At 45.5% G+C, this 25,341-nt stretch overlaps 1 long non-coding RNA gene across 1 annotated transcript in view; it reads right to left on the bottom strand.

Annotated features, from left to right (window-relative positions):
- The window catches only part of LOC149979060 (uncharacterized), a 519,908-nt gene that overhangs the window by 39,425 nt on the left and 455,142 nt on the right, over window positions 1-25,341 (bottom strand). The window lies entirely within an intron of this gene.

Genomic DNA, 25,341 nt, shown 5'->3' with positions numbered 1-25,341 from the left:
GTGAAGTTTTGTCACACAACACAACGCCACTAATGTCTCATGTTTTGAGGGAGTGTGAAATTGGCATGCTAACTGCAGGAATGTCCATCAGATCTCTACCATAAGCTGCCTCCAACGTCATTTAGAGAATTTGGCAATAGTTCCTAACAGCCTCACAACCGCCAACCATGTGTAGCTATGCCAACCCAGGACCTCCGCATCTTGCTTCTTCACCTGAGGGATCATCTGAGAACAGCCAGCTGGACAGCTGATGATACTGACGAGTATTTCTGTCTGTTACAAAAGCCCTTTGATGGGAGAAATTGATTCTGATTGGCTGGGCCTGGCTCCCCAGTGAATAGACATTGCTCCTAATTGAATATGACTTCTCAGGCCCACCCATGCCTGCGCCCCTGCTCAGTTATGTGAAATGAATAGATTAGGGTCTAATACATTTATTTCAACTGACTGATTTCCTTATATGAACTGTAACTCAGTAAAATCATTGAAATTATTGCATGTTGCGTTTATATTTTTGTTCGGTATAGGTTAGTATTTTACAATGTTGATCCAGCCTCAGTTTTCTCCTATCACAGCAATGTAATTGTTTTTACATTTTATTTGCTAGGCACTGGAGAACCTCTCTGGTCTTTGTGGATAAATCTATGTTTGAAATTCACTGCTCGATTGAGGGACCTTACAGATAATTGTTTGTGTGGCGTACAGATATGGGGTAGTCATTCAAAATGATGTTAAACACTATTATTGCGCACAGAGTGAGTCCACGCAATTTATTATATAATTTGTTTAGCACATTTTTACTCCTGAACTGATTTAGCACTACCATAACAAAGGGGTTGACTACTTTTTGACTCACGACATTTCAAAACATAGTTTGACGTTATGGGGTATTGTGTGAAGATCAGTGACACAAAATCACAATTGAATCCATTTTAAATTCAGGCTGTAAGAAAACAAAATGTGGATAAGTTGAGGGTGTGAAAACTTTCTGAAGGGGTATTCAGATCACTTAACTTTTTCCACAATTTGTTATATTACAGCCTGTTGTTGCCTGGTATTGGCCAGGTGATGAGCGGATACACTTTGTATTCAGGCCAAAGACTTTAACTTGGTTTCATGAGACCTGCTAATCTTGTCCTTTAGGTGACTTTTGGCAATCTCCAAATTGGCTGCCATGTACCTTTTACTGAGGTGTGGATTCTGTCTGGCCACTCTTCCATTAAGGCCTGATTGGTGGAGTGCTGGAGAAATGGATGTACTTCTGGAAGGTTCTCCCATCACTACAGAGGAACTCTAGAGCTCTGTCAGAATGACCATCGGGTTCTTGGACACCTCCCTGACCAAGGCCCTTCTCCCCTGATTGTTTAGTTTGGCCGGGCAGCCAGCTCTAGGAAGAGTCTTGGTGGATCCAAACTTCTTCCAGTTAAGAATGATGGAGTCCACCGTGTTCTTGGGGACCTTCAAAGCTGTTTTGGTACCCTTCCACAGATCTATGCCTCAACACAATCCTGTCTCTGAGCTCTAGGGACAATTCCTTCCACCTTTTGGCTTGGTTTTCTCTTTGACATGCATTGTCAACTGTTGGACCTTATATAGACATGGTGTGCCTTTTCAAATCATGTCCCATCAATTTAATTTTCTACAAGTGGACTCCAATTAGGTTGTAGAAACATCTCAAGGATGATCAATGGAAACAGGATGCACTTGAGCTCAATTTAGAGTCTGATAGCAAAGGCTGATGGCCTGGTAATAGAAGCTGTTCAACAGTCTTATGATTTGGTAATAGAAGCTGTTCAACAGTCTGATGGTGATAGAAGCTGTTTAACAGTCTGATGGTGATAGAAGCTGTTCAACAGTCTGACAGTAATAGAAGCTGTATTTATTAGGGTGGAGGTGATATGGTCCTTGACTAGTCTCTCAAAGCACTTCATGATGACGTAAGTGACGACGGTAGTCGTTTAGCTCAGTTATCTTTACTTTCTTGGGAACAGGAACAATGGTGGCCCTCTTGAAGCATGTGGGAACAGCAGACTGGGATAAGGATTGATTGAATATGTCCGTAAACACACCAGCCAGCTGGTCTGCGCATGCTCTGAGAACGCGGCTGGGGATGCCGTCTGGGCCTGCAGCCTTGCGAGGGTTAACACGTTTAAATGTTTTACTCATGTAGGCTGCAGTGAAGGAGAGTCTGCAGGTTTTGGTAGTGGGCTGTGTCAGTGGCACTGTATTATCCTCAAAGCGGGCAAAAAAGTTATTTAGTCTGTCTGGGAGCAAGACATCCTGGTCCGTGACGTGGCTGGTTTTCTTTTTGTAATCCGTGATTGACTGTAGACGCTGCCACATACCTCTTGTGTCTGAGCCATTGAATTGCGACTCCACTTTGTCAGCGTATTCGTCAATGTTGTTGATGGACGCAATGCGGAACATAGGGCCTTATATGCGTCGCGGAACGTTTATAATCAAACAATAGGTACCCTAATACGCAAATAAAAAATAAAAATAAGGACAGAGAATCATTATTGTCTTTACCGAAGAAAAATAAGGCTGAAACTCTTTCTAAAGACTGTTGACATCTAGTGGAAGCCCTGGGAACTGCAATCGGGCACGATTTCGCCCTATTATAAAAGTGCCAGCCATTGAAATCAGTTACAGGATGAAACCTTTTTTGGGGGGGTTTGCCCTCTGGGTTTTGCCGGCCAGTTCAATTCTGTTATACTCACAGACATTATTGTAACAGAAAATTTAGAGTGTTTTCTATCCAAATCTACCAATTATATGCATTTCCCAGCTTCTGGGCCTGAGTAGAAGGCAGTTTACTTTGGGAATGCTTTTCATCCGGACGTCAAAATACCGCCCCCTATCCAAAAGAATTAGTCCGTGGCTACAATGACTGCGGCCTCAGGATAGGCTGTTCCAATTTGTTCAACGTCCAGTGTAATTCCTTGAGTGCCATTGTGGTGTTGGCTTGTGGGAGGATGTACACAGCCATGAAACAAACAGCTGTGAATTCTGTCGGGAGATAACGGGGTCGGCATTTGATTAGTGAGATATCATGATGTACCTTGAGGTATCTCTCATATCTCTCTGGTAGGAGATCTGATGTAGTTTATTATTATTATTAGTACATTAGCAAGTAATGTACTAGGACGTGGAGGGTGGTTTGCCCTTTTCCTTAATCGAAAAGGGTACTCCAGCTCGCTCCACCTCCTACAGGTGGCGTCTTTTTGGAAAAAGGGCTCTCGTGATGAATGGAACTGCGCCGGGTCGTCCAGACAAAGTCAAATTTGTATTGAGTAAAGTAAAATCTGATGTCCAGAAGTGTTTGTCGGTCATAGTGAATAAAACTATACTGTTGTTGTTCTTTCTCTCTCTTTGAGTCAACTACTCTCCACTTTTTATGCACCGCATTGCTAACTGGCTGTTACGTATGCTTTAAGTACTAGATTCATTCTCTGATCCTTTGATTGGGTGGGAAACATGCTGCAAGTGCTCTGATAGGCTGGAGGATGTCCTCCGGAAGTTGTCAAAATTACTGTTTAAGTCTATGGAAAAGGGTGAGAACCATGAGCCTCCTAGGTTTTGTATTGAAGTCATGTACACAGAGGAGGATGGAAGCTAGCTGTCCTCCGGCTACACCATGGTGCTACCCTGTTGATGCTACTGTAGACCTTCATTGCAAAACAGTGGGTTTTGATCAATTATTTGTTGACATGTGATTATATTTAGTGTAGTTTTATACAAAAATTATAAATTTTTTAATGCTTCAGTATTTTTATTTGTATGATATTCACAGAGGAGGATGGCCCTCCCCTTCCTCTTCTGAGGAGACTCCAGACTGTACAGTGTAAAGCTGTGTGGGGGATATAACTATATAAGCTGAGGAAGGGATGCTGCCATGATGAATATAAACTGTGCATATGATGTACAGTGTAAAGCTGTTCAACCCAGTATGGGGGATATATCTTTATAAGCTGAAGGCGAGATGCTGCCATGATGAATCAAATGTTACTGCTGGCATGAGTTACTTGATGTGGAATAGAGTTCCATGTAGTCATGGCTCTATGTAGTATTGTGCACCTCCCATAGTGTGTTCTGGACTTGGGGACTGTGAAGAGACCACATGCCTTGTACAGTACTTCAAACAGACAGCTCGGTGCAGTCAATACCTCTCAGAAATAACAGTGGTGATGAAGTCAATCTCTGCTCCACTTTGAGCCAGGAGAGATTGACATTCATATCATTAATGTTAGCGCTCTGTGTACATACAAAGGTCAGCTGTCCTGCACTGTTACACCTGACCACACGACTGAACAGTAGTCCAGGTGCGACAAAACTAGGGCTTGTAGGACCTGCATGTTTGTTAGTGCTGTTAATAAGGATCGGCCTCTTTAAAAAAAATGTAAGCCTAAAATGACACACCCAAATCTAACTGCCTGTTGCTCTGAAACAAGGATATGGATATTCTTGATACCATTTGAAAGGAAACAATTTGAAGTTTTTGGAAATGTGAAAGGAATGTTGGCTCTGGCAAAGAAAAAAACATTTATTTTTTTATTTTTTTGTACCATCATCTTTGAAATGCAAGGGAAAGGCCATAATGTATTATTCCAGCCAAACTGCTATTTAGATTTTGGCCACTTGATGGCAGCAGTGTATGAGTGTTTTCTATCTATTTCTAATTATATGCATATTCTAGCCTCTGGTCATGAGAAATAGGCTGTTTACTTTGGGAACCTTATTTTTCCGAACATAAAAATAGTGCCCCCTAGCTTCAAGACGTTAACTGACTTGCCTGGTTAAATAAAGGTTAAATATTTCATAAATAAAAAAAAACATAAAAAAAAAACACACATAATGATAAAATGTGTGCTACTGATTGAACTCAGCCAGCAGCCCCTGAATAGGAAATTCACGATGGTTGGCAGAGTTAGAAAGAACAAGCTTGAGCTCTCCCCTGCACTCCTCGCAACGAGGCGGAGAGAGGCCTTCACATCAAAGTTTGCCTTCACCCGCACCCCCACTCCCAATGTGCTCTTCCTGAGCACACTGCACAAAATGGCTGAGATCAGTGATGGTGAGGACAGAAAGTCAGCCATCATCCTGGACTACAACCACAACAAAGGAGGCGTGGACAACCTAGACAAGGTGATTGGAACTTACAGCTGCAGGAGGATGACTGCCCGCTGGCCCCTGGTCATCTTCCATAACATCATTGATGTGTCCTCATACAATGCCTTCGTGATATAGAACAAGATCAACTATATCTGGATGCCTGATAAGCGGAACAAGAGGAGGGTGTTCCTGGGGCAGCGGGGAAAGGCACTTGTAACTCCACACATTCAAAGAAGAGAGCGCCTCCCCAGCACAGCAGCCTCTGCAGCGCTTGTGAAAGCTGTTCAGAGGTTGAATCTTGTCCTGATCCACCTGAGGCTGCAGCTGGGGCAGGGAAGAGGAGGAGATGCCAATTCTGCCCCCAAAGAAGGACTGTAAAACTAATACTATGTGCTGCACATGTGAGAAATACAAAGTCCAGGCACACACACTTGCATCCTACATGTGCTAATTAGAGTTGATTGATTGTTCTTTTTACGTTTACGTTTTTTATTTGTATCTATTATTTTATTATTATTATTATTATTATTATTATTATTTTTTATTTTTTTTTGAATTTTACCCCTTTTTCTCCCCAATTTCGTAGTATCCAATTGTGTAGTAGCTACTATCTTGTCTCATCGCTACAACTCCCGTACGGGCTCGGGAGAGACGAAGGTTGAAAGTAATGCGTCCTCCGATACACAACCAACCAAGCCGCTGCTTCTTTAACACAGCGCACATCCAACCCGGAAGCCAGCCGCACCAATGCGCCGGAGGAAACACCGTGCACCTGGCCACCTTGGCTAGCGTACACTGCGCCCAGCCCGCCACAGGAGTCGCTGGTGCGCGATGAGACAAGGACACCCCTACCGACCAAGCCCTCCCTAACCCGGGCGACGCTAGGCCAATTGTGCGTCGCCCCACGGACCTCCCGGTCGCGGCCGGTTACGACAGAGCCTGGCTGCGAACCCAGGACTCTGATGGCACAGCTGGCGCTGCAGTACAGCGCCCTTAATTGTATTATTATTTATTGTTGTTGTTTATACACCTTGTGGGTTGGGGCAATGGTTAAAAAAATGGGAGAAGACTAATATTTTGTAGTTGAATTCCTCATTGTACAGTATATAAGAATTTATCACTATGTTACCAAAAAAAGTTCAAGACTGTTAATGATTCTCTTCAATAAAATGCATTCAAAACTACTTTGATATGATTTCTGAAGCTTTCGTAGACTATACAAGGGCTCTCTCTTGCTAAAAGAATTATGTTTACACCTATGCAGTACCTTTAGAAATAATAATAATAATTATAGATCTCTACTTTAGTAAAGAAAACAATTATGACAGGTGTGTTGTAATAATAATGAGTGGTGTCCACTGATTAAATCCAGTCTTTCTGCATTGTGAAGAGGGAAAACCCAGATATTCACAAAGTTTGTGATGAATGATAGATTGTTTCTTCATGCAAAATTGATTTAGGGTTAAAAATTCAATTAAGATAATTGATTTTAAGGGTTTAGTGAATGCGGGTCATTTTTTTACCTTTTGGTCAAGGGACGTATACAGAATCTTAAGACTACACAAGGGTTAAATTGAAGATATGGCAAATAGGAGTGGTAATATCATCCACGAGTATCCTCACTAATTTTCCATCCAAGTTGTCAGACCAAGTTGTCCATCCAAGTTGTCAGTGGCTTGTCATTGTTGATAGACAACGATATTTTGTTCACCTCTTCCACACTTTCTTTAAGTAATTCAACATTACAATGCTTGTCTTTCATTATTTGTTCAGCTGTACTTGAATGTTTAGTGTCAGCGTTTGTTGCTGACATGTCATGCCTAAGTTTGCTAATCTTGCCACTGAAAATATCATTAAAGTAGTTGGCAATATCAGGGTTTTTTGTGATGATCTGATTCAATATTGCGGAGTTTGCCTTTTTGACTAAAATTTCATTTAAGGTGCTCCAAAGTTTTTTACTATCATTCTTTATTTTTTATCTTTGTTTCTTAGTATAATTTCTTCTTAATTTTACTCAGTTTAGTCACATTATTTCTCAATTTGCAGTATGCTTGCCAATCGATTGTACAGCCAGACCTATTTGCCATCTCTTTTGCCTCCTCCCTCTCAACCTAACATTTTTTCAATTCCTCATTAATACATGGGGATTTAACAGTTTGTACAGTCATTTTCGTAATTAATGGGTGCATGCTTATTAGTAACTGGGATAAGCAATTTCATAAACGCGTCAAGTACAGCATCTAATTGCTCAACATTACACACCACTTACCAACAAATATTCTTCACATAAAGAACGTAGGAATCACTTCAAAACGTATTGTATGACCTCTGATACACTATATTAGAACCAGCCTTTGGAACTTTGGTTTTCCTAGACATGGCTACTATATTGTGATCAATACAACCGATGGGTGGGCATACTTATTTCAAACAGATTCATGCAGCATTAGTAAAGATGTGATCAATACATGTTGATGATTTCCTTCCTGTGCTGTTTGTAACTACCCTGGTAGGTTGAATGAAAACCTGAACCAGGACGCAGGCACTAGTTACACTTTGATTCTTTCTCTTGAGTGAGCAGCCTGATGAAAGCCAGTCAATATTTAAATCACCCAGAAAGTATATCTCTGTTGATATCACATACATTATCAAGCATTTCACACATATTATCCAGATACTGACCGTTAGCACTTGGTGGTCTATAGCAGCTTCCCACCAGAATGTGCTTTAGGTGAGGCAGATGAACCTGTAGCCATTATTACATAGGGAATAAGGTTCCATAGGGCTCTGGTCTAAAGTAGTGCACTATATTGGGAATAGGGTTCCATAGGACTCTTGATGATATATAGCAGCTTCCCATCAGAATGGGCTTTAGGTGAGGAAGATGAACCTCTAGTCATATTACTACAACATTATTTAACATGAGATCCTCTCTAAGCTTTACAGGAATGTGGTTCTGCATATTAACAGCCACACCTCTGCCGTTGGCATTTCTGTCTTTTCAGTAGGTCTTATGACCGACCGTATGTTGCTACCACTGTATCATCAAAGGTATTAACTAAGTGAGTTTCAGAGATTGTCAGAATATAAATGTAATCTGTTAGTAGCAAATGACTGATTTCATGAACCTTGTTTCTTAGGCTAAATATATTAACGTGGGTGATTTTTTAACACTTTTCTTTGATGCTGGGAAGCTTAGCAGAGGTAGATGTGGTCTAGTTATTTATTTTCGTGCAGGGTGAGCTACACACAATGGACTTCCTACAAGGGCACATCACCTCAGTGCTAACAGTATAACTCTGGTTCATAGGCTCATGGTTATTACAATAGCTGTAGGATCAGCAGAGGCATTCAGGGCAGTAAGGCGGACAAACATTAGCTTACTTACATTGTGTCTTCCAACACCACTAGGATAATGTACAGTTGTGGCCAAAAGTTTTGAGAATGACACAAATATACATTTTCACAAAGTTTGCTACTTCAGTGTCTTTATATATTTTTGTCAGATGTTACTATGGAATACTGAAGGATAATTACAAGCATTTCATAAGTGTCAAAGGCTTTTATTGACAATTACATGAAGTTGATGCAAAGAGTCCATATTTGCAGTGTTGACCCTGCTTTTTCAAGACCTCTGCAATCCACCCTGGCATGCTGTCAATTAACTTCTGGGCCACACTGATGGCAGCCCCTTCTTGCATAATCAATGTTTGGAGTATGTCAGAATTTGTGTGTTTTTGTTTGTCCACCCACCTCTTGAGGATTAACCACAAGTTTTCAATGGGATTAAGGTCTGGGGAGTTTCCTGGCCATGGACCCAAAATATCAATGTTTTGTTCCCCCGAGCCACTTAGTTATCACTTTTGCCTTATGGCAAGGTGCTCCATCATGCATTGTTGAGGCATTGTTCATCACCAAACGTTTCCTGGATGGTTAGGAGAAGTTGCTCTCATCAAATCAAATCAAATCAAATGTATTTATATAGCCCTTCGTACATCAGCTGATATCTCAAAGTGCTGTACAGAAACCCAGCCTAAAACCCCAAACAGCAAGCAATGCAGGTGTAGAAGCACGGTGGCTAGGAAAAACTCCCTAGAAAGTCCAAAACCTAGGAAGAAACCTAGAGAGGAACCAGGCTATGTGTGGTGGCCAGTCCTCTTCTGGCTGTGCCGGGTGGAGATTATAACAGAACACGGCCAAGATGTTCAAATGTTCATAAATGACCAGCATGGTCCAATAATAATAAGGCAGAACAGTTGAAACTGGAGCAGCAGCACGGCCAGGTGGACTGGGGACAGCAAGGAGTCATCATGTCAGGTAGTCCTGAGGCATGGTCCTAGGGCTCAGGTCCTCCGAGAGAGAGAAAGAAAGAGAGAAAGAGAGAATTAGAGAGAGCACACTTAAATTCACACAGGACACCGAATAGGACAGGAGAAGTACTCCAGATATAACAAACTGACCCTAGCCCCCCGACACATAAACTACTGCAGCATAAATACTGGAGGCTGAGACAGGTGGGGTCAGGAGATACTGAGGCCCCATCCGCGGACACCCCCGGACAGGGCCAAACAGGAAGGATATAACCCCACCCACTTTGCCAAAGCACAGCCCCCACACCACTAGAGGGATATCTTTAACCACCAACTTACCATCCTGAGACAAGGCCGAGTATAGCCCACTAAGGTCTCCGCCACGGCACAACCCAAGGGGGGGGAGGGCGCCAACCCAGACAGGAAGATCACATCAGTGACTCAACCCACTCAAGTGACGCACCCCTCCCAGGGATGGTATAAAAGAGCCCCAGTAAGCCAGTGACTCAGCCCCTGTAATAGGGTTAGAGGCAGAGAATCCCAGTGGAAAGAGGGGAACCGGCCAGGCAGAGACAGCAAGGGCGGTTCGTTGCTCCAGAGCCTTTCTGTTCACCTTCCCACTCCTGGGCCAGACTACACTCAATCATATGACCCACTGAAAAGATGAGTCTTCAGTAAAGACTTAAAGGTTGAGACCGAGTTTGCATCTCTTACATGGGTAGGCAGACCATTCCATAAAAATGGAGCTCTATAGGAGAAAGCCCTGCCTCCAGCTGTTTGCTTAGAAATTCTAGGGACAATTAGGAGGCCTGCGTCTTGTGACCATAGCGTACGTGTAGGTATGTACGGCAGGACCAAATCAGAGAGATAGGTAGGAGCAAGCCCATGTAATGCTTTGTAGGTTAGCAGTAAAACCTTGAAATCAGCCCTTGCCTTGACAGGAAGCCAGTGTAGGGAGGCTAGCACTGGAGTAGTATGATCAAATGTTTTGGTTCTAGTCAGGATTCTAGCAGCCGTATTTAGCACTAACTGAAGTTTATTTAGTGCTTTATCCGGGTAGCCGGAAAGTAGAGCATTGCAGTAGTCTAACCTAGAAGTGACAAAAGCATGGATTAATTTCTCATAGGATGTGTACCATTCTTTATTCATGCAAAATTGTGAGTGAGCCCACTCCCTTGGCTGGGAAGCAACCCCACACAATGGTCTCAGGACGCTTTACTGTTGGCATGACACAGGACTGAAGGTAGCGCTCACCTTGCCTTCTCCGGCCAAGATTTTTTTCCGGATGCCACAAACAATCGGAAATGGGATTCATCAGAGAAAATGACTTTACCCCAGTCCTCAGCAGTCCCATCCCTGTAGCTTTTGCAGAATATCACTCTGTCATTGATGTTTTTCCTGGAGAGAAGTGGCTTCTTTAGTGCCCTTCTTGACACCAGGCCATCCTCCAAAAGTCTTTGCCTCACTGTAGGTTAAGATGCACTCACACCTGCCTGCTGCCATTCCTGAGCAAGCTCTGTACTGGTGGTGCCCCGATCCCGCAGCTGAATCAACTTTAGGAGACAGTCCTGACGCTTGCTGGACTTTCTTGGGTGCCCTGAAGCCGTCATCACAACAATTGAACCGCTCTCCTTGAAATTCTTGATGATCCGATAAATGGTTGATTTAGGTGCAATCTTACTGGCAGCAATATCCTTGCCTGTGAAGCCCTTTTTGTGCAAAGCAATGATGACGACCCGCGTTTCCTTGCAGGTAACCATGGTTGACAGAGGAAGAACAATGATTCCAAGCACCACCATCCTTTTGAAGCTTCCAGTCTGTTATTCGGACTCAATCAGCATGACCACCCAGGCTACCTAAGTACACATGATGCCAGCTGGTACTTTGTGTCAGGGCTGAAGTACATTGGAAATGTTTTTGGGGATTCAGTTCATTTGCATGGCAAAGAGGGCCTTTGCAATTAATTGCAATTCATCTGATCACTCATTATAACATTCTGGAGTATATGCAAATTGCCATCATACAAACTGAGGCAGCATACTTTGTAAAAATTTATATTAGTGTCATTCTCAAAACTTTTGGCCACGACTGTACATTTGCTGAAGCATTATGACAACTCAGTGACACAAAGGTAGGGATTAAATGAGCTGTCATTAATAAGTCATTTTCTCAACACAGACATATAATGCTGTGAAAGGATCCAGGAACCCAAATGATTTGGGTGGATCCCATCCTCATAATACAAGCTTTCAGTCCAGAAGGTTTCAAAATTGTCAATAAATGTTACACCCACAGAGCTGCAATGGTCTGGTATCCAGTTACGGAGGGATAAAAGTCTGCTGAACTGCTCAATGCCACGATTTAGGTAGGGCAGAGGGCCAGACATTATGGGGTGTTTGTTGGTGTCAAGTAGAGACCCAATCGGTTCTTTAATATCCATCTTCTGCTGTTCTGAGCTGCACTTCATAATATGATTTGACTCCACGTGAAGCATGACATTATCAGCCCAGGTGACGGACTCACAGCCTCGGGAAGCTACCCGGTGATATCCTGAACTTTGACCCCACATGAACCATGACAGTATCAGTCCCAGGTGACTGACTCACAGCCTCGGGAAGCAACCTGGTGATATCCTGAACTTTTGCCTGGAATGATCTGTCCTCTTTATTTATTTATTTATTTCAGCTTTATTTAAACAGGTAGGCAAGTTGAGAACAAGTTCTCATTTACAATTGCGACCTGGCCAAGATAAAGCAAAGCAGTTCGACACATACAACGACCCAGAGTTACACATGGAGTAAAACAAACATACAGTCAATAATACAGTATAAACAAGTCTATATACGATGTGAGCAAATGAGGTGAGATGAGGGAGGTAAAGGCAAAAAAAGGCCATGGTGGCAAAGTAAATACAATATAGCAAGTAAAACACTGGAATGTTGATTTGCAGTGGAAGAATGTGCAAAGTAGAAATAAAAACAATGGGGTGCAAAGGAGCAAAATAAATAAATAAATAAAATAAATACAGTAGGGAAAGAGGTAGTTGTTTGGGCTAATTTATAGGTGGGCTATGTATAGGTGCAGTAATCTTTGTGCTGCTCTGACAGCTGGTGCTTAAAGCTAGTGAGGGAGATAAGTGTTTCCAGTTTCAGAGAATTTTGTAGTTCGTTCCAGTCATTGGCAGCAGAGAACTGGAAGGATTGGCGGCCAAAGAAAGAATTGGTTTTGGGGTTGACCAGTGAGATATACCTGCTGGAGCGAGTGCTACAGGTGGGTGATGCTATGGTGACCAGAGAGCTGAGATAAGGGGGGACTTTACCTAGCAGGGTCTTGTAGATGACATGGAGCCAGTGGGTTTGGCGACGAGTATGAAGCGAGGGCCAGCCAACGAGAGCGTAGAGGTCGCAATGGTGGGTAGTGTCACACCCTGACCATAGTTTGCTTTGTATGTTTCTATGTTTTGGTTGGTCAGGGTGTGAGCTGGGTGGGCATTCTATGTTACATGTCTAGTTTGTCTATTTCTATGTTTCGGCCTAGTATGGTTCTCAATCAGAGGCAGGTGTCATTAGTTGTCTCTGATTGAGAATCATACTTAGGTAGCCTGGGTTGCACTGTTTGTTTGTGGGTGATTGTCTATGTTAGTGGCTTGTGTCAGCACAGGTCTCATTTTGTAGATTCACGGTCGTATTTGGTTTATTGTTTTTGTTACTCTTTGTATAGTGTTCAGTGTTCTCTTTATTAAAATTCACTATGAACACATACCACGCCGCATATTGGTCATCTGATCCTTCTCGCCTCTCCTCTTCAGATGAAGAGGAGGAAGACCGTGACAGGTAGTATATGGGGCTTTGGTGACAAAACGGATTGCACTGTGATAGACTGCATCCAATTTGTTGAGTCGGGTATTAGAGGCTATTTTGTAAATGACATCACTGAAGTCGAGGATTGGTAGGATGGTCAGTTTTACAAGGGTATGTTTGGCAGCATGAGTGAAGGATGCTTTGTTGCAAAATAGGAATACAATTCTAGAGTTAACTTTGGATTGGAGATGTTTGATGTGGGTCTGGAAGGAGAGTTTACAGTCTAACCAGACACCTAGGTATTTGTAGTTATCCACGTATTCTAGTCAGAGCCGTCCAAAGTAGTGATGTTGGACAGGCAGGCAGGTGCAGGCAGCGATCGGTTGAAGAGCATGCATTTAGTTTTACTTGTATTTAAGAGCATTTGGAGGCCACGGAAGGAGAGTTGCATGGCATTGAAGCTTGCGTCTGCCGTGTGTCGAAGCAGAATGTGAGGCCAGAGACACAGAACTCACGTGAGAAGAGGGCTGCTGAGATGCCGGCTGTGTGCAGGACACAACAACCAAACGGACAGAGCTCTGATCCAGAGATTGGTGGTTCAGGCTGTGTACAGGACACAACAGACAAAGGGACAGAGCTCCGATCCAGAGAGTGGTGGTTCAGGATGTGTGCAGGACACAACAACCAAAAGGACAGAGATCTGATCCAGAGAGTGGTGGTTCAGGATGTGTGCAGGACACAACAACCAAAAGGACAGAGATCTGATCCAGAGAGTGGTGGTTCAGGATGTGTGCAGGACACAACAGCCAAAGGGACAGAGTTCTGATCCAGAGAGTGGTGGTTCAGGATGTGTGCAGGACACAACAGCCAAAGGGACAGAGATCTGATCCAGAGAGTGGTGGTTCAGGCTGTGTGCAGGACACAACAGCCAAAAGGACAGAGCTCTGATCCAGAGATTGGTGGTTCAGGCTGTGTACAGGACACAACAGACAAAGGGACAGAGCTCCGATCCAGAGAGTGGTGGTTCAGGCTGTGTGCAGGACACAACAGCCAAAGGGACAGAGCTCCGATCCAGAGAGTGGTGGTTCAGGCTGTGTGCAGGACACAACAGACAAAAGGGACAGAGTTCTGATCCAGAGAGTGGTGGTTCAGGCTGTGTGCAGGACACAACAGCCAAAGGGACAGAGCTCTGATCCAGAGAGTGGTGGTTCAGGCTGTGTACAGGACACAACAGACAAAGGGACAGAGCTCCGATCCAGAGAGTGGTGGTTCAGGCTGTGTGCAGGACACAACAGCCAAAGGGACAGAGCTCCGATCCAGAGAGTGGTGGTTCAGGCTGTGTGCAGGACACAACAGACAAAAGGGACAGAGTTCTGATCCAGAGAGTGGTGGTTCAGGCTGTGTGCAGGACACAACAGCCAAAGGGACAGAGTTCTGATCCAGAGAGTGGTGGTTCAGGATGTGTGCAGGACACAACAACCAAAAGGACAGAGTTCTGATCCAGAGAGTGGTGGTTCAGGCTGTGTGCAGGACACAACAGCCAAACGGACAGAGCTCTGATCCAGAGAGTGGTGGTTCAGGATGTGTGCAGGACACAACAGACAAAGGGACAGAGCTCCGATCCAGAGAGTGGTGGTTCAGGCTGTGTGCAGGACACAACAGCCAAAGGGACAGAGCTCCGATCCAGAGAGTGGTGGTTCAGGCTGTGTGCAGGACACAACAGACAAAAGGGACAGAGTTCTGATCCAGAGAGTGGTGGTTCAGGCTGTGTGCAGGACACAACAGCCAAAGGGACAGAGTTCTGATCCAGAGAGTGGTGGTTCAGGATGTGTGCAGGACACAACAACCAAAAGGACAGAGTTCTGATCCAGAGAGTGGTGGTTCAGGCTGTGTGCAGGACACAACAGCCAAACGGACAGAGCTCTGATCCAGAGAGTGGTGGTTCAGGCTGTGTGCAGGACACAACAACCAAAAGGACAGAGCTCTGATCCAGAGAGCACAGCCCAGAGGAGGGGAGCCATGGTGGTCCAAGCTGTGTCCAGGCAGTTGAATGACTAGGACATGAAAGTCTTGGGGAAAAGGCAGGCGCACCAAGAACCATTCTTCTTCTCCTTCTTTCTGGTTCCGACAAGCATCCATTTACGCTCACCTGGAGTCCAACAAGGAGCAGCCATTTACACTCACCTGGAGTCCAACAAGGAGCAGCCATTTACACTCACCTGGAGTCCAACAAGGAGCAGCCATTTACACTCACAAGGAGTCCAACAAGGAGCAGCCATTTACACTCACCTGGAGTCCAACAAGGAGCAGCCATTTACACTCACCTGGAGTCCAACAAGGAGCAGCCATTTACACTCACCTGGAGTCCAACAAGGAGCAGCCATTTACACTCACCTGAAGTCCAACAAGGAGCAGCCATTTACACTCACCTGAAGTCCAACAAGGAGCAGCCATTTCCTGGTTCTAGCTAGTAGAGGGGTTCAGTGTGGGAAACTGATCGTAGTCCAGGAAGGTACCATTATGATCCTCTTGGATGTTTTGATAGGAAGCAATTAAAGATGCCGATAGTCTCATAGAATACTTATTCAGTTCAAGGCGCTTGGTCAAAAGTTGTATTTCTTCATGAAGAGTAATAATCCTTTATTTAGCTGCATCAAGTTCAATACATTTTTCCCGAAGGAAGGTTTCCATCAGACCTTTCCCTGTGACAACAACAAACATGTTGTAGATTAAACACTTAATAGCATGCAAGTCCCCAGCAGATTCAAATTAGTTTTCACTGCTGCCGACAGTCCAAGGTCACAAACATTTCCCGGTTCAGCCGGGGAGTTAGATGCTCCCTCCATGGCCACGGATGCCCACACCAGCCCCCGCACAACCGACAGTCCAAGGTCACAAACATTTCCCGGTTCAGCCGGGGAGTTAGATGCTCCCTCCATGGCCATGGATGCCCACAACAGCCTCTGCACAACTGTATGTGCGGAAACTCTTGTTTGCTGAGGGGTTAAATGACTGAGGAGACTAGATGGCTGAGGGGTTAGATGGCTGAGGAAAACCTTGTTTGCTGAGTGGTTAGATGGCTAAGAAGACTTGTTGGCTGAGGAGATAGATGCCTGTGGAAACTCTTTATGGCTGAGGGGTTAGATGGTTGTGGAAATTATTGATGGCTGAGAAGTTGGATGGATGAGGAGATTCTTGATGGCTGAGGAGTTAGAAGATGAGGAGACTCTTGATGCCTGAAAAGTTAGATGGATGAGGAGACTCTTGATGGCGGTGGAGTTAGATGGATGAGGAGACTTGATAGCTGAGGAGTTAGATGGATGAGGAGATTCTCGATAGCTGATTAGTTATATGGATGAGGAGACTATTGATAGCTGAGGAGTTAGATGGATGAGGAGACTCTTGATAGCTGAGGAGTTAGATGGATGAGGAGACTCTTGATAGCTGAGGGCCTACTATGATTCAAAACAACAGTAGAACTCAATTAGCTGGTTTTGTCTGATGCCTGGGGGGTCCTTTGCATGTAGTTTGTGGTCTGCCGGAGACTCTTCCAGACAGACGATGAGGCGTTGTTGGCGAACTGTGGTTCCCTTGTTGAGCAGCTGTTTAGCAGTTCTATAGTCCACTTTGTTGTTGGTAATATGTGCTTCCTCTTAGACTGAGCATAGGGCTCTGAGTTCAGCAGTGAACCATGGTTTCTCATTGTTGAATTTGACAAAGTACTGGTTGGGTTGCACGCCACTGGGGAACTCTGGCCATGTGATGAGCCAACTTATCTCCTCATACAGACAGAGACTGAAATCCGCCAAGCCTGTCAAGAAAACAGTGTGGAAATGGATTATTGAGGACATAGAGGAGTTAAACAGCTGCCTGGACTCTGCTGAGTGGGACATATTTATAGAGACTCCACTGATTGGGACATATTTAAAGAGGAAAATACCAACATTCACCAATATTCAGTCTCTGTCTGAATGTGGGGTTGAGATGGAGCAACACATGGTCAGAATTGTCCAGTGGCAAGCGGAGGGGAGCTCAGAGGGGAGCGAGGAGGGGAGCACGAAGTGGAGTGCGAAGGGGCAGTGTGGAGGGGATTGCTGAGGGGAGTGCGGAGGGGCAGCGAGGAGGGGAGCGCGGAGGGGAGCGCGGAGGGACAGTGTGGAGGGGATCGATGAGGGGAGTGCGGAGGGGAGCGAAGAGGGGAGTGCGGAGGGGAGCGAAGAGGGGAGCGCGGAGGGGAGCGAGGAGGGGAGAGCGGAGGGGAGCGAGGAGGGGAGCGTGGAGGGGAGCGCGGAGGGGAGTGCGGAGGGGCAGTGTGGAGGGGATCGATGAGGGGAGTGCGGAGGGGCAGCGAGGAGGGGAGCGTGGAGGGGAGCGAGGAGGGGAGCGCGGAGGGGAGCGAGGAGGGGAGCGAGGAGGGGAGAGCGGAGGGGAGCAAGGAGGGGAGCGCGGAGGGGAGCGCGGAGGGGAGCGAGGAGGGGAGCGAGGAGGGGGGCGCGGAAGGGAGCGCGGAGGGGAGCGAGGAGGGGAGCGCGGAGGGGAGCGCGGAGGGAAGCAAGGAGGGGAGCGCGGAGGGGAGCGTGGAGGGGAGCGCGGAGGGGAGCGTGGAGGGGAGCATAGAGGGGAGCGAGGAGGGGAGCGTGGAGGGGAGCGTTTGGGACAGCGCAGTATGCTTATTTGACGGTGCTGTATACATGATCCCAGGTATTCTGTTCTCTGCAGTGGCATAGGGAAAACTTATACAAATCAAAAACCACAAGGCTGCCGGCCCAGGCGTTATCCCTAGCCGCATCTCAGAGCATTTGCAGACCAGCCTGCTCTTTTTGGACAATTTCCATCTCTCTCTTGCTCAGGTTGTTATCCCCACCTGCTTCCAGATGTCCACTATCATCCCCATGCCCAAAAAAAGGGAAAGTAAATTAACTGAATGACTACCGACCCATAGCACTAACTTCCGTCATCATAAAGCGCTTCGAGAGGCTACTCAAAAACCACATCACATCCTCCATCCCTGACCCTCTCAACCCTCTCCATTTCGCCTACCGCCTTGACAGATCCAAGGACTACTCAATCACCATTGAACTGCACACAGCTCTCACCCACCTGTACAAAAGGAATGCATATGTGAGGATGTTGTTCATCGACTACAGCATGGGCTGAAATGAGCATACTGTCAGGCTGCATTATGGCCTGGAACGGCAACTCCCATCGCCGCTGACCGCAAGGCGCTACAGAGGGTTGTACGCTCAGCAGAAAGCACCATTGGGTGTAAACTGTCTGCCCTCCAGGACACTTACAACACCAGGTGTCGCAGGAAAGCCAAGAAGATCATAAAGGACGTCAGGCTCCCAAGCTACAGCCTGTTCTCCCAGCTACAGCCTGTTCTCCAAGCTACAGCCTGTTCTCCCAGCTACAGCCTGTTCTCCCAGCTACATACAGCCTGTTCTCCCAGCTACAGCCTGTTCTCCCAGCTACAGCCTGTTCTCCCAGCTACAGCCTGTTCTTCCAGCTACAGCCTGTTCTCCCAGCTACAACCTGTTCTCCCAGCTACAGCCTGTTCTCCCAGCTACAGCCTGTTCTCCCAGCTACAGCCTGTTCTCCCAGCTACATACAGCCTGTTCTCCCAGCTACATACAGCCTGTTCTCCCAGCTACAGCCTGTTCTCCCAGCTACAGCCTGTTCTCCCAGCTACAGCCTGTTCTTCCAGCTACAGCCTGTTCTCCCAGCTACAACCTGTTCTCCCAGCTACAGCCTGTTCTCCCAGCTACAGCCTGTTCTCCCAGCTACAGCCTGTTCTCCCAGCTACATACAGCCTGTTCTCCCAGCTACAGCCTGTTCTCCCAGCTACAGCCTGTTCTCCCAGCTACAGCCTGTTCTCCCAGCTACAGCCTGTTCTCCCAGCTAGACTTGGGCAGTATAGGAGTATGATGGCAAAAACTGTCAGACAGGTCAACAGCTTCCAGCCCTCTCCTACCCCCAATGGACATGTGCCTTCTCCTACCCCCAATGGACATGTGCCCTCTCCTACCCCCAATGGACATGTGCCCTCTCCTACCCCCAATGGACATGTGCCCTCTCCTACCCCCAATGGACATGTGCCCTCTCCTACCCCCAATGGACATGTGCCCTCTCCTACCCCAAATGTACATGTGCCCTCTCCTACCCCCAATGGACATGAGCCCTCTCCTACCCCCAATTGACATGTGCCCTCTCCTACCCCCAATGGACATGTGCCCTCTCCTACCCCCAATGGACATGTGCCCTCTCCTACCCCCAATGTACATGTGCCCTCTCCTACCCCCAATGTACATGTGCCCTCTCCTACCCCCAATGTACATGTGCCCTCTCCTACCCCCAATGGACATGTGCCCTCTCCTACCCCCAATGTACATGTGCCCTCTCCTACCCCCAATGGACATGTGCCCTCTCCTACCCCCAATGGACATGTGCCCTCTCCTACCCCCAATGGACATGTGCCCTCTCCTACCCCCAATGGACATGTGCCCTCTCCTACCCCCAATGGACATGTGCCCTCTCCTACCCCCAATGGACATGTGCCCTCTCCTACCCCCAATGGACATGTGCCCTCTCCTACCCCCAATGGACATGTGCCCTCTCCTACCCCCAATGTACATGTGCCCTCTCCTACCCCCAATGGACATGTGCCCTCTCCTACCCCCAATTGACATGTGCCCTCTCCTACCCCCAATGTACATGTGCCCTCTCCTACCCCCAATGGACATGTGCCCTCTCCTACCCCCAATGGACATGTGCCCTCTCCTACCCCCAATGGACATGTGCCCTCTCCTACCCCCAATGGACATGTGCCCTCTCCTACCCCCAATGTACATGTGCCCTCTCCTACCCCCAATGTACATGTGCCCTCTCCTACCCCCAATGTACATGTGCCCTCTCCTACCCCCAATGGACATGTGCCCTCTCCTACCCCCAATGTACATGTGCCCTCTCCTACCCCCAATGTACATGTGCCCTCTCCTACCCCCAATGTACATGTGCCCTCTCCTACCCCAAATGTACATGTGTCATTGTTACAGCTGTGTATATATTATGTGTATATTTTTATTATATTTGTACCATTGTTTCATCCAGTTCTCACTCTGCCCCCCAGCTGCTCCCCCTATGGACATTCTACCCCCCCATGGTCATTTACATTATCACTGCTACAGTTGTAAATGCTACAGTTGTAAATGACACAGTTGTAAATGACACAGTTGTAAATGACACAGTTGTAAATGACACAGTTGTAAATGTGTATATATTTAAAATGTTATATCTTTATTATTGTCTCATTCACTTCTCTTTTGAGCTTGAAGTTCACTACTTGACTGAGGGACCATACAGATGTTCTTTGTACGGGGGACAGAGGAAGGTGTTAAGAAATCATATTAACAGCCATTTTTCACAGTGAGTCCAAACTTTTGCAACTATATTTGGGTGATTTCATTTTTTGATCATTTGTTAACATTTGCAGAACTGTCTTTTCACTTTGACTTTTACAAAGTATTTTGTGTAGATGAAAAATCACAATTAAATCCATTTCAATCCTGATTTTTAACGCAACAAAATGTGACAAATCCAAGGGGGGTGAATACTTATGATACCCATTGTATCTCCTATCCCAACACTGAGAGGCTGTCACTGGGAGGCTGTCACTGGGAGGCTGTCACTGATAGGCTGTCACTGAGAGGCTGTCACTGAGAGGCTGTCACTGAGAGGCTGTCACTGGGAGGCTGTCACTGAGAGGCTGTCACTGAGAGGCTGTCACTGGGAGGCTGTCACTGAGAGGCTGTCACTGAGAGGCTGTCACTGAGAGGCTGTCACTGAGAGGCTTTCACTGGGAGGCTGTCACTGAGAGGCTGTCACTGAGAGGCTGTCACTGAGAGGCTGTCACTGAGAGGCTGTCACTGAGATGCTGTCACTGAGGGGCTGTCACTGAGAGGCTGTCACTGAGAGGCTGTCACTGAGAGGCTGTCGCCGTATTCCCCTTCAACCAGTGATTGTGTGGTTTGACTTAAACAGCCTAGCCATCCACCGCCCACATCTGTCATCCACAACAATATTGTTAGCATGTAGGCTAATGCCATCCACAGCTGCTAATGGTGAACAATGGTGTTAGCAGTGTTAGCATTTGGGCTAAAGTCATCCACAGTATCAGATGAATAATTGTGTTAGCATGTAGGCTAAAGGAAGATAAAGTGTTCGTAGTAGAGAGGGTTAGCTGCCAGTACCAGCCATGGTGGACAAGGAAGAGGTAACACAAGGTTGGAAGAGTATTGGTTTATTTATATTGGGGAATGCAGGATAGTTAAATACCACCATATGCAAATTAAAATGTAGAATAGATTACCTTTGTATCGGATTCTCCTGGAGAGATAAATTGTCACCCGTTGAAGAGTGTTAAGCCACTTTTGGTTTAAGGCACTGAGGGCGGGATAATGGTTTGTCTCCACAGACAGACATACACGACAAGACACAGAAGAGATTATCATAAGAAGTTTATGATACAGACAGACAGAGAACTCAGACTTTACTGTCCGTGTTGCCATGAAGGAGCGTCTAGATTATGGTGAGTGAAAATACCAATAAAGGAGGCTGATCTGTGACGCCAGCCACCAGACAACCTTACCGGTAAAACCTTATTTTATTTATTTATTTATCCGTTATTTTACCAAGTAAGTTGACTGAGAGCACATTCTCATTTACAGCAACGACCTGGGGAATAGTTACAGGGGAGAGGAGGGGGGATGAATGAGCCAATTACGAAGAGCCTCTGTGACCCCAACCACCAGACAACCTTGCAGGAATACTTTATGACGAGAATGTGGGATGTCTTATAGGAATACATTAAACAGACAAACGCACGCAACGTTTTTACCTCTGCAAAATGTATTGAGGTCAAAGTTTTGGTTTTCAACACTGTTGATTTTAACCAATGAGATGACCTTGGCTGCGCGCATTGACTTTTTTCTCTTGTTTTGATCAGACAAAATTATAGAAATAACAGAACACGACATAACGTGATTAGATGCCTGTGTGAACCAGGAACATAATGTTGAGGTGACATCTGGTGCTGAGACCTGGTATGTACACATGAACATTAAATAATCCATGCTATCGAAAGTTAACCATGAAAATGCCCAGCCTATAAAGATGTAGACTATCCGTTATGGCTGGGTGTGCACCCTACTCGGGTTTCTGGATAGGCTTTCAGACAAGACCTGTTGAGACTGAAACAAGTCCTGCTGAGATTGAAACAAGTCCTGTTGAGACTGAAACAAGTACTGTTGAGATTGACACAAGTTCTTCTGAGACTTAAACAAGTCCTGTTGAGACTGAAACAAGTCCTGCTGAGACTTAAACAAGTCCTGGTGAGACTGAAACAAGTCCTTCTGAGATTTAAACAAGTCCTGTTGAGACTGAAACAAGTCCTGTTGAGATTGAAACAAGTCCTTCTGAGATTTAAACAAGTCCTGTTGAGACTGAAACAAGTCCTGCTGAGATTGAAACAAGTCCTTCTGAGACTGAAACCAGTCCTGTTGAGACTGAAACAAGTCCTGCTGAGATTGAAACAAGTCCTTCTGAGATTGAAACAAGTCCTGTTGAGACTGACACTTTCCTAATATGGACACTGTACTATTCAGACAGAGGCTGTTCCAATATGGACACTGTACTGGACAGAGAGAGAGGCTGTTCCAATATGGACACTGTACTGGACAGACAGACACTTTCCTAATATGGACACTGTACTATTCAGATAGAGGCTGTTCCAATATGGACACTGTACTGGACAGAGGCTGTTCTAATATGGACACTGTACTATTCAGACAGAGGCTGTTCTAATATGGACACTGCACTGGACAGAGAGAGAGGCTGTCCTAATATGGACACTGTACTGGACAGACAGACACATTTCAAATATGGACACTGTACTGGACAGACAGACACTTTTCTAATATGGACACTGTACTATTCAGACAGAGGCTGTCCTAATATGGAGACTGTACTGGACAGATAGAGAGCATCCTATTATGGAAACAGTACAAGTCAGCTCCTATCCATCTACTGTATCTACTCTGACTGGACAGGACATGTTATGAGAGGTGATTATCTCTCCTTTTCAACCATGATGACATGTTATGAGAGGTGATTATCTCTCCTCTTCAGCAATGTTAGGAGAGGTACTTATTTCTCCTCTTCAACCATGATGACATGTTATGAGAGGTGATTATCTCTCCTCTTCAGCCTTGATGACATGTTATGAGAGGTGATTATCTCTCCTCTTCAACCACGATGACATGTTATGAGACGTGATTTTCTTATTTTCAGCCTTTAGCCACTCTGATATGTATTCAAACCCATGATTCCCCAGTAGAGGTGACAACAGTATCAGTGTCTGCATGATTCCCCAGTAGAGGTAACAACAGTATCAGTGTCTGCATGATTCCCCAGTAGAGGTAATAACAGTATCAGTGTCTGCATGATTCCCCAGTAGAGGTAATAACAGTATCAGTGTCTGCATGATTCCCCAGTAGAGGTAATAACAGTATCAGTGTCTGCATGATTCCCCAGTAGAGGTAACAACAGTATCAGTGTCTGCATGATTCCCCAGTAGAGGTAACAACAGTATCAGTGTCTGCATGATTCCCCAGTAGAGGTAATAACAGTATCAGTGTCTGCATGATTCCCCAGTAGAGGTAATAACAGTATCAGTGTCTGCATGATTCCCCAGTAGAGGTAATAACAGTATCAGTGTCTGCATGATTCCCCAGTAGAGGTAATAAGAGTATCAGTGTCTGCATGATTCCCCAGTAGAGGTGACAACAGTATCAGTGTCTGCATGATTCCCCAGTAGAGGTAATAACAGTATCAGTGTCTGCATGATTCCACAGTAGAGGTAATAACAGTATCAGTGTCTGCATGATTCCCCAGTAGAGGTAATAACAGTATCAGTGTCTGCATGATTCCCCAGTAGAGGTAATAACAGTATCAGTGTCTGCATGATTCCCCAGTAGAGGTAATAACAGTATCAGTGTCTGCATGATTCCCCAGTAGAGGTAATAACAGTATCAGTGTCTGCATGATTCCCCAGTAGAGGTAATAACAGTATCAGTGTCTGCATGATTCCCCAGTAGAGGTGACAACATTATCAGTGTCTGCATGATTCCCCAGTAGAGGTAATAACAGTATCAGTGTCTGCATGATTCCCCAGTAGAGGTAATAACAGTATCAGTGTCTGCATGATTCCCCAGTAGAGGTAATAACAGTATCAGTGTCTGCATGATTCCCCAGTAGAGGTAATAACAGTATCAGTGTCTGCATGATTCCCCAGTAGAGGTAATAACAGTATCAGTGTCTGCATGATTCCCCAGTAGAGGTAATAACAGTATCAGTGTCTGCATGATTCCCCAGTAGAGGTAATAACAGTATCAGTGTCTGCATGATTCCCCAGTAGAGGTAATAACAGTATCAGTGTCTGCATGATTCCCCAGTAGAGGTAATAACAGTATCAGTGTCTGCATGATTCCCCAGTAGAGGTGACAACATTATCAGTGTCTGCATGATTCCCCAGTAGAGGTGACAACAGTATCAGTGTCTGCATGATTCCCCAGTAGAGGTAATAACAGTATCAGTGTCTGCATGATTCCCCAGTAGAGGTAATAACAGTATCAGTGTCTGCATGATTCCCCAGTAGAGGTGACAACATTATCAGTGTCTGCATGATTCCCCAGTAGAGGTGACAACAGTATCAGTGTCTGCATGATTCCCCAGTAGAGGTAATAACAGTATCAGTGTCTGCATGATTCCCCAGTAGAGGTAACAACAGTATCAGTGTCTGCATGATTCCCCAGTAGAGGTAATAACAGTATCAGTGTCTGCATGATTCCCCAGTAGAGGTAATAACAGTATCAGTGTCTGCATGATTCCCCAGTAGAGGTAATAACAGTATCAGTGTCTGCATGATTCCCCAGTAGAGGTAATAACAGTATCAGTGTCTGCATGATTCCCCAGTAGAGGTGAGTAATATTTTCACCTTTAAATATTTTCATCTTTAAATATGTCCCAATCAGTGGAGTATGTTATTCACCACTACTAATGGACTC

Source organism: Oncorhynchus mykiss, chromosome 12 (assembly GCF_057628025.1).
Source record: "Oncorhynchus mykiss isolate SJ-2025 chromosome 12, ASM5762802v1, whole genome shotgun sequence".
NCBI lineage: Eukaryota > Metazoa > Chordata > Actinopteri > Salmoniformes > Salmonidae > Oncorhynchus > Oncorhynchus mykiss.
Note: the sequence above shows the minus strand (reverse complement) of the source record. Positions and strands in the feature narration are given on the sequence as shown.